This window comes from Heterocephalus glaber, unplaced genomic scaffold (genome assembly GCF_053883595.1).
Source record: "Heterocephalus glaber isolate CG9 unplaced genomic scaffold, H.glaber_assembly_v1.0 deba00001613, whole genome shotgun sequence".
In the NCBI taxonomy this organism is placed as follows: Eukaryota; Metazoa; Chordata; class Mammalia; order Rodentia; family Bathyergidae; genus Heterocephalus; species Heterocephalus glaber.
This window is the reverse complement of record NW_028258384.1, coordinates 5,899,820-5,906,908: the sequence shown is the minus strand read 5'-3', so window position 1 is coordinate 5,906,908 and position 7,089 is coordinate 5,899,820. Positions and strand designations below refer to the sequence as shown.

Genomic DNA, 7,089 nt, shown 5'->3' with positions numbered 1-7,089 from the left:
GAGGTTCAGCATCAGGTTGTTTAATTGGGCTCATTCTTTTCTCCTAATATGCGTATTCACTGCTATGAATTTGGCTCCTAAAGCTGCTTTCATTGTGTCCCATAGATTCCGATATGTTGTATTGTCATTGTCATTTAATTGAAGGAACTGTCTGATTTCTTCTTTAATTTCCTCTGTGACCCATTGGTTATTCAGAAGTGTGTTGTTCAATTTCCATGTTTATGAAATTTTTTGAGTTTCTTTTGCTATGGATTTCCAATTTCATCGCATTATGGTCTGATAACATACAGGGGATAACTTCAATTCCTTTGCACTTACCTAAACATGTTCTATGTGTGAGTATGTGGATCTATTTTTCAGAATGACCCATGTGCAGCCGAGAAGAATGTGTATTCTGATTTTGTGGGTTGGAACACTCTGTAAGCATCTGTTAAGTTCATTTGTTCAAGAGTTTGATTGAGTTCTAGTATTTCATTACTTATTTTTTGTCTAGTTGATCTATTTGTGACAATGGGGTGTTGAGATCCCCCGCTACAATTGTATTAGTACATATATGACTTTTCATGTCTGTTAGTATTTGTTTTATATAGCTGGTCACACTAGTGCTTTATTCCATAGATATTTATGATTGTCATCTCTTCCTGTTGGATTTTTCCCTTTACAAGGATGTAGTGTTCTTCTTCATCTCTCTTAATCAGTATTTCTTTTAAATCTACTTGATCTCCAAGGAGGATAGCTACTCCTGCTTTTTTTCAGGTTCCTGTCGCATGGAGTGTTGTTTTCCACCCTTTAACTTTCAGTCTATGAGTTTCATTTTGACTTAAGAGTGTTTCTTATATGCAGCATATTGTTGAATTTTGCTTCTTGACCCATTCTGCCAGTCTATTTCTTTTGATTGGTGAATTGAGACCATTAAAGTTGATGGTTATGACTGAAACGTATTGACTTATCATGGCCATGACTTTTCCTTCTTGTTGGGTACTCCCCCTTTACATTTAATTTCTTTTCATGCCAGATGGGTTCATTCTGCTTTGCTTCCTGGGGTTGTGATACTCAATGTCTGTTCCTAGATATTGTGTAAATTTCTTTGGAGTGCTGGTTTGGTATTCATGAAATTTCTAAGGTGCTCTTTGTCATGAAAGTATCTTATTTCTCCATCAATTTTGAAGGATTGTTTTACAGGGTACATCAATCTGTGTTGGAGGCTGTTTTCTTTTAGGGCTTGGAATATGTCACTCCAAGCTCTTCTTGCCTTGATGGTTTGCATTGAGAAGTCTGCTGTGATTCTGATAGGCTTTCCTTTGTATGTGATTTGTTTCTTTTCTCTAACTGATGGTAGAACTTTGCTCTTCTGTTGAGTTTCTGGAATGTTAACAATTATATGCCTATGTGTAGTTTTTTTTTTTCATCAAGGCTATTTGGAGTCCTATATGCCTCACTTATCTGTATGTCAAGTTCTTTTCCCCTGCTTGGGAAGTTTTCTGCCATTACCTTTTTGAAGTTTTTTTTTTTTTATGTTGTCTGCACTCTCTCCTGTTTCTTCATTGACTCCAATCAGTCTTATGTTATTCTTCTCTGCATCACCTAGCAGCTGCTGGATTGATTTCTCATGTTCCCTTATAATTTTGAAGCAATTTTTCTTTTCTTAGTCATTTATTGCATTCTTACCTTCTATATCTGAAATTCTGTCCTCACTTTGGCTCATACTGCTGTGTAGACTTTCAATGCAGTTTTTATGTCCTGGAAATCTATTTGCATCTGTTTTATGGATTCCATTTGTTTCCTATGTTGGGGTTCCATCATGTTCCTCAGCTCCTCTCTAGGTTTATTAATCATGTCTTGCACTAGGACTACAATCTCTGCTGTTATCTGAGAAATTGTTTCTGATTTCATTTTTCCAGATCCCCTTTTATTGCCAGTTCAGTGGGTGTAGTTGGTTGAGTATCAGAGTGTTCAATCTCATTTCCCTTTTGGATTGCTGTAGGTGATCTAGAAGTCTCGTTTTGAGACTTATTTACCTTTCTTGTCATTTCAACCGGTGGGCGGGGTTGCTATTGTCACCCATGTGGCTCACCTCCTCTGAGCTGGGAGAGGTGGGACAGGGCCCGGGAGCAACTGTAGGGATGTTGACCTGAAAGCCCCTTCCTCTTGACCAGGAGCAGTGGGACAGAAGGCGGCCCAAAACCACTTTCCTCTGGGCCAGGAATGGCGGGTCTCACAATGGCCCAAAAGCCCTTTCTTCTGGGCTGTGTTTGGGTGGAGAGATGGTGGCTGGGAAGCCCCCTCCTCTGAACCAGGAGCAGTGGGACGGCACCTTAGAAGCCCCTACCTCTGGGCCAGGAGTGGTTGGATGGATGGTGGCCCAGAAGCCCCTTTGTCTGGGCTGAGAGTGGTGGGACACATGGTGGCACAAAATCCCTTTCCTATGGGCTGGGACTGGCGAGATGAATGGTGGCCTGGAAGCCCCTTCCTCTGGGCCTGGAGCAGTGGGACAGAAGGCAGCCCAAAAGCCCTTTCCTCTCTGCTGGGAACAGTGGGATGGATGGCGGCCCCAAAGCCCTTTCCTCTGGGCTGGGAGTGGTGGGATGGATAGTGGCCTGGAAGCCCCTTCCACTGGGCCAGGAGCAGCAGGACAGAAGGCAGCCCAAAAGCCCTTCCCTCTCAGCTAGGAATGGCTGGGTGGATGGCAGTCCAAAAGCCCTTTCCTCTGGGCTGGGAAGGCAGGATGGATGGGGGCCCTGGAGCCCCTTCCTCTGGCTCAGGAGCAGCAGAACAGAAGGCCTTCACCTACTTGTCCTCAGAAAAAGGTCTACTATCTCAAATCTATAAAAAATTTGAAAAGATCAGACCTCCCAAATTTAAAGACCCATTCCAACAATGGGCATCTGAAATGAACAGACATTTCTCAGAGAAAGAAGTAGAAATAGCAAATAAATACATGAAAAAATGTTCAACCTCACTAGTCATGTGAGACATGCAAATGAAAGGAATGCTGAGATTCCACCTCACTACAGAAAAAATGCTTCTATCTTGAAATCAACCAATAACAAATGCTGGCAGGGCTGTGGGGAAAGAGGAACACTGCTCCACTGCTGGTGGGAGTGTAAACTGGTGCAACCACTGTGGAAATCAGCATGAAGCTACCTCAAAGAACTAGGACTGGAAGTCCCATTTGACCCAGCTCTTCCTCTACTGGGTATCTTCCCCAAAGAATTAAAAGAATCTTACCACAGTGATATATGTGCAGCCACGTTCATAGCAGCACAATTTGTAATAGCTAAAACTTGTAAACAGCCCAAATGCCCATCAACCAGAGACTGGATAAAGAAAATGTGTTTTTTTTATAAAATGGAGTACTACTCAGCCATAAAAAATGAGAGATTAGAGACATTTATAGCTAAATGGATGCACATTGAGGTGAAATAAACAGGACACACATGCACAAATACCGAATAGTTTCTCTGGTGTGAGAAACTGAAAGTGTAAATAAGGAAGAAAATGTATAATAGATAATGTGAAATAGAAAGAAAAGGGGCAAAGTGGAAGGGGAGGTGGGAGTGGTAGGGGAAAGGAAAGAAGAGAATGGAATTAATATGTGAAAATTGAAAACTGGAAACAAAATCTTTGTAAATAGGGAGAGATGGAGGGGTTGAAGGGAGGGCTGGGCAAGGGTGAAAAATAAGAACCAAGAGAGATTATGTAAAGGTGCAAAATTAAGATGATGAATGTTATTGTATTGTATACCTAAAATGTACCAATATTTAGAATGAATAATAGGTAATGCAAAATAGGAAGAAAAGGTCCAAAGGGGTAGGGATAGTGTAAGGGTCAGTGGAAAGGAAAGAAGAGAAAGGAAAAATGATGAGAAATGGAAAAAAGTCTTTGTAATTAGGGAAGAGTGGAGGGGGTGAATGGAGGGGTAGGAATGGGGAAATAATGAGAACCAAGATGCATCATGTAAAGGTACAAGTTCCCAATGAAAAATGTAAATGTGTTGTTTACCTAAAATGTACCAATAAAAGAATTTAAGTAATAAAAAATAAAAATAAATAAAATAAATTAGGAAAAAAAATGCTTCTACACAGCATGAGAAACCACAAACAGTGTGAAGAGACAACCCACAGTGTTGGAAAAAATCTTCACCTGCGTTTTCCTCAGACAAAGGTCTACTATCTCGAATCTATAAAGAACTTTAAAAAAGCAGACCTCCCAAATTTAAAGACCCAATCCAAAAATGGAGATATGAAATGAACAGACATTTCTCAAAGAAATAAAAATAGCAAATAAACATATGAAAAAATGTTCAACATCACTGGTCATTCAAGTGATGCAAATGAAAACAATGCTGAAATTCCACCTCACTCCAGAAATAATGGCTGCTATCATGAAATCCACCAATAACAAATGCTGGCAGTACTATGGGGAAAGAGGAACACTGATCCACTGCTGGTGGGAGTGTAGACTGGTGCATCCACTGTGGGAATCAGTATGGAGTTACTTCAAAGATCTAAGACTGGAAGTCCCAAGCCATTCCCCTGCTGGGTATCTTCCCCAAAGAATTAAAAGCATCATGCCACAGTGATATATGTGCACCCGTGTCCATAGGAGCATAATTTGTAATAGCTAAAACTTGGAAGCAACCCAATTGCCCATCAACTGGAGACTGGATTAAGAAAATGTAGGGGTTTTTAATAAAATGGAGTACTACTTAGCCATAAAAATGAGAAATGAGAGACATTTATAGGTAAATTGAAGCACCGTGAGGAGATACTCTTAAGTGAAATAAATAGGACACACATGTGTAAATACAGAATAGTTTTCTAGTGTGAGAAACTGAAAGTGTAAATAAGGACTAAAAGGTATAATAGATAATGTGAAATAGGAAGAAAAGTGGAAAAATGGAAGGGGAAATGGAAGGGGTAGAGGAAAGGAAAGCACGGAATGAAATTAATAAGAGAAAATGAAAAAATGGAAACAAAGTCTTTGCAAATAGGGAGTGATAGATGGGTTGAGGGAGGGCAGGGGAAGGGGAAAAATAATAACTAAGAGAAATTATGTAAAGGTGCAAATTTCCAATGATGAATGTCATTATATTGTATGCCTAAAATGTACCAATAAAATAATTTTTTAAAAATAAAGGAAATGGAGAAACAAAAAAAACATTGAGTAATATGCAAACAAATAAAGCAAACTGGAGAGGAAATGTATGATATTTTCAGAAAAGATAGTTCTGTATCACTGGAAAATAAGAGTTTGTGGAGGTGTAGGATATGAGATATATGTGGAGAGATAAAACTTATCTAGAAGGTTAGGAGTCTCAGGATAAAGACCTTATCTGTGTGGCTAATGAGTTCAAATTTTATTTTGTTTATGATTTGATCTGTTTTCTTTTCTCTTTTTGATTTGTGTGGGTTTTTTTCTCCTGCTGCAAAGTAATACATAAATAAGTACGTATAGAATGCAGAACTAGCGATCGGCCGAGAGCAGTGCGGGGCTGTTGCTTAGCAGGCAGGGCCTGGCCAGAGGCCTCGGGACTCGGCTGTGGCGTGCTGCCTGAGCGTCAGCATGCTCCATGGGCAGCAGCCAGGGTTGCGATGACAGACTACAGCGAGGAGCAGCAAAATGAACTGGAGGGTCTGGAGTCTATCTACCCCAACTCCTTCACAGTATTATCAGAAAATCCACCCAGTGTCACCATCACTGTGACATCTGAGGCTGGAGAAAATGATGAAACTGTCCAGACTACCTTCAAGTTTACATACAGTGAAAAATACCCAGATGAAGCTCCTCTTTATGAAATATTTTCCCAGGAAAACCTAGAAGATAATGATGTCATAGACATTTTAAAATTATTAGCATTACAGGCTGAGGAAAATCTTGGTGTGGTCATGATCTTTACTCTAGTGACAGCAGTGCAAGAAAAATTAAATGAAATAGTAGATCAGATAAAAATGAGAGGAGAGAAAGGAAAGAAACTAAAAGAAAAGGAAGCAGAAGAAGCAGAGAAGCAATTATTCCATGGCAACCCTGTTACAATTGAGAATTTCTTATGTTGGAAAGCCAAGTTTGATGCAGAACTCTTGGAAATTAAAAAGAAACAGATAAAAGAAGAAGAGCAAGAAGGAAAAAATAAATTAAGTGGCAAATAGCTGTTTGAAACTGATCATAATCTTTACACATCTGATATCCAGTTCTTGAAGGATGCTGGAAATAATGTGGACATAGATGAGTCTTTGTTCCAGAAACTGGATGACTTGGAGCTGGAGGATGTTGAGGACGACCCAGACTACAACCTTGCTGCCCCAGGGAGTGACTCAGAGGACTGATGCACCATCTTCGGAGAGCTCCACAGCCACAGCATCTGTGGCTGTGCTAAGAGGCTTTTAATTTTCCTTTCTTTTTTTTCTAAGAAAAAATAACTCTCAGGAGAATATTCTTCTGATAACTTTCACCATTGAACTTAATAAAGTGACCATAAAACTTCAAAAAAAGTACATACATATCCAGAGTTTGTAATATAGATAACAAAAGTCTCCCTTTTATACTTGTTCTCTATCTCACAAGCTACAAGATTTCTAAGAGAAACATGATCAATTTATATTTTAGAAATTTTATAAAGATATGAGAGTGACAATGTTCCCCCATTTTTTACTTTCTTAGATATTGTGGAGATAAGTTTAAACCATCAAAGTCAAAGAAAAAGAAATTGAGCTTAATTGTCCTCAAATATTTATTTTGAAAACTTGTCATGTGCAACACATTGAAGTAAACACAATATATGTGGTAGAATGACCTACCATCAAGATTATTATAGTCTAATAGTGGGTAAAAGCTCATGAATGATAAAAACTATCTTTTAATTAGGGCCTTCTTAGTTTAAAAGTATAAAGACTCTAAATAAAAGTTTTTGTTAAAAGAAATAGTCTACAAATTTGGCACAGATAAAAAAATATTTCACTCTAATTTTTCTGAGTTTAAATGTCAACAAGAAGATGATCTCTACACATTTTTGTAGTCTTTCTTTCTGGTTTTCTTTTTTAACAGATATTTAATATTTGGTTATGTAAAAGTATTCTATGAATAGTCATG

The 7,089-nt window shown here is 38.7% G+C and overlaps 1 pseudogene; it reads left to right on the top strand.

Annotated features, from left to right (window-relative positions):
* Positions 1 to 5,575: 5,575 nt before the first annotated feature.
* On the top strand, positions 5,576 to 6,326 carry LOC101703958 (RWD domain-containing protein 1 pseudogene; annotated as a pseudogene).
* Positions 6,327 to 7,089: the final 763 nt, after the last annotated feature.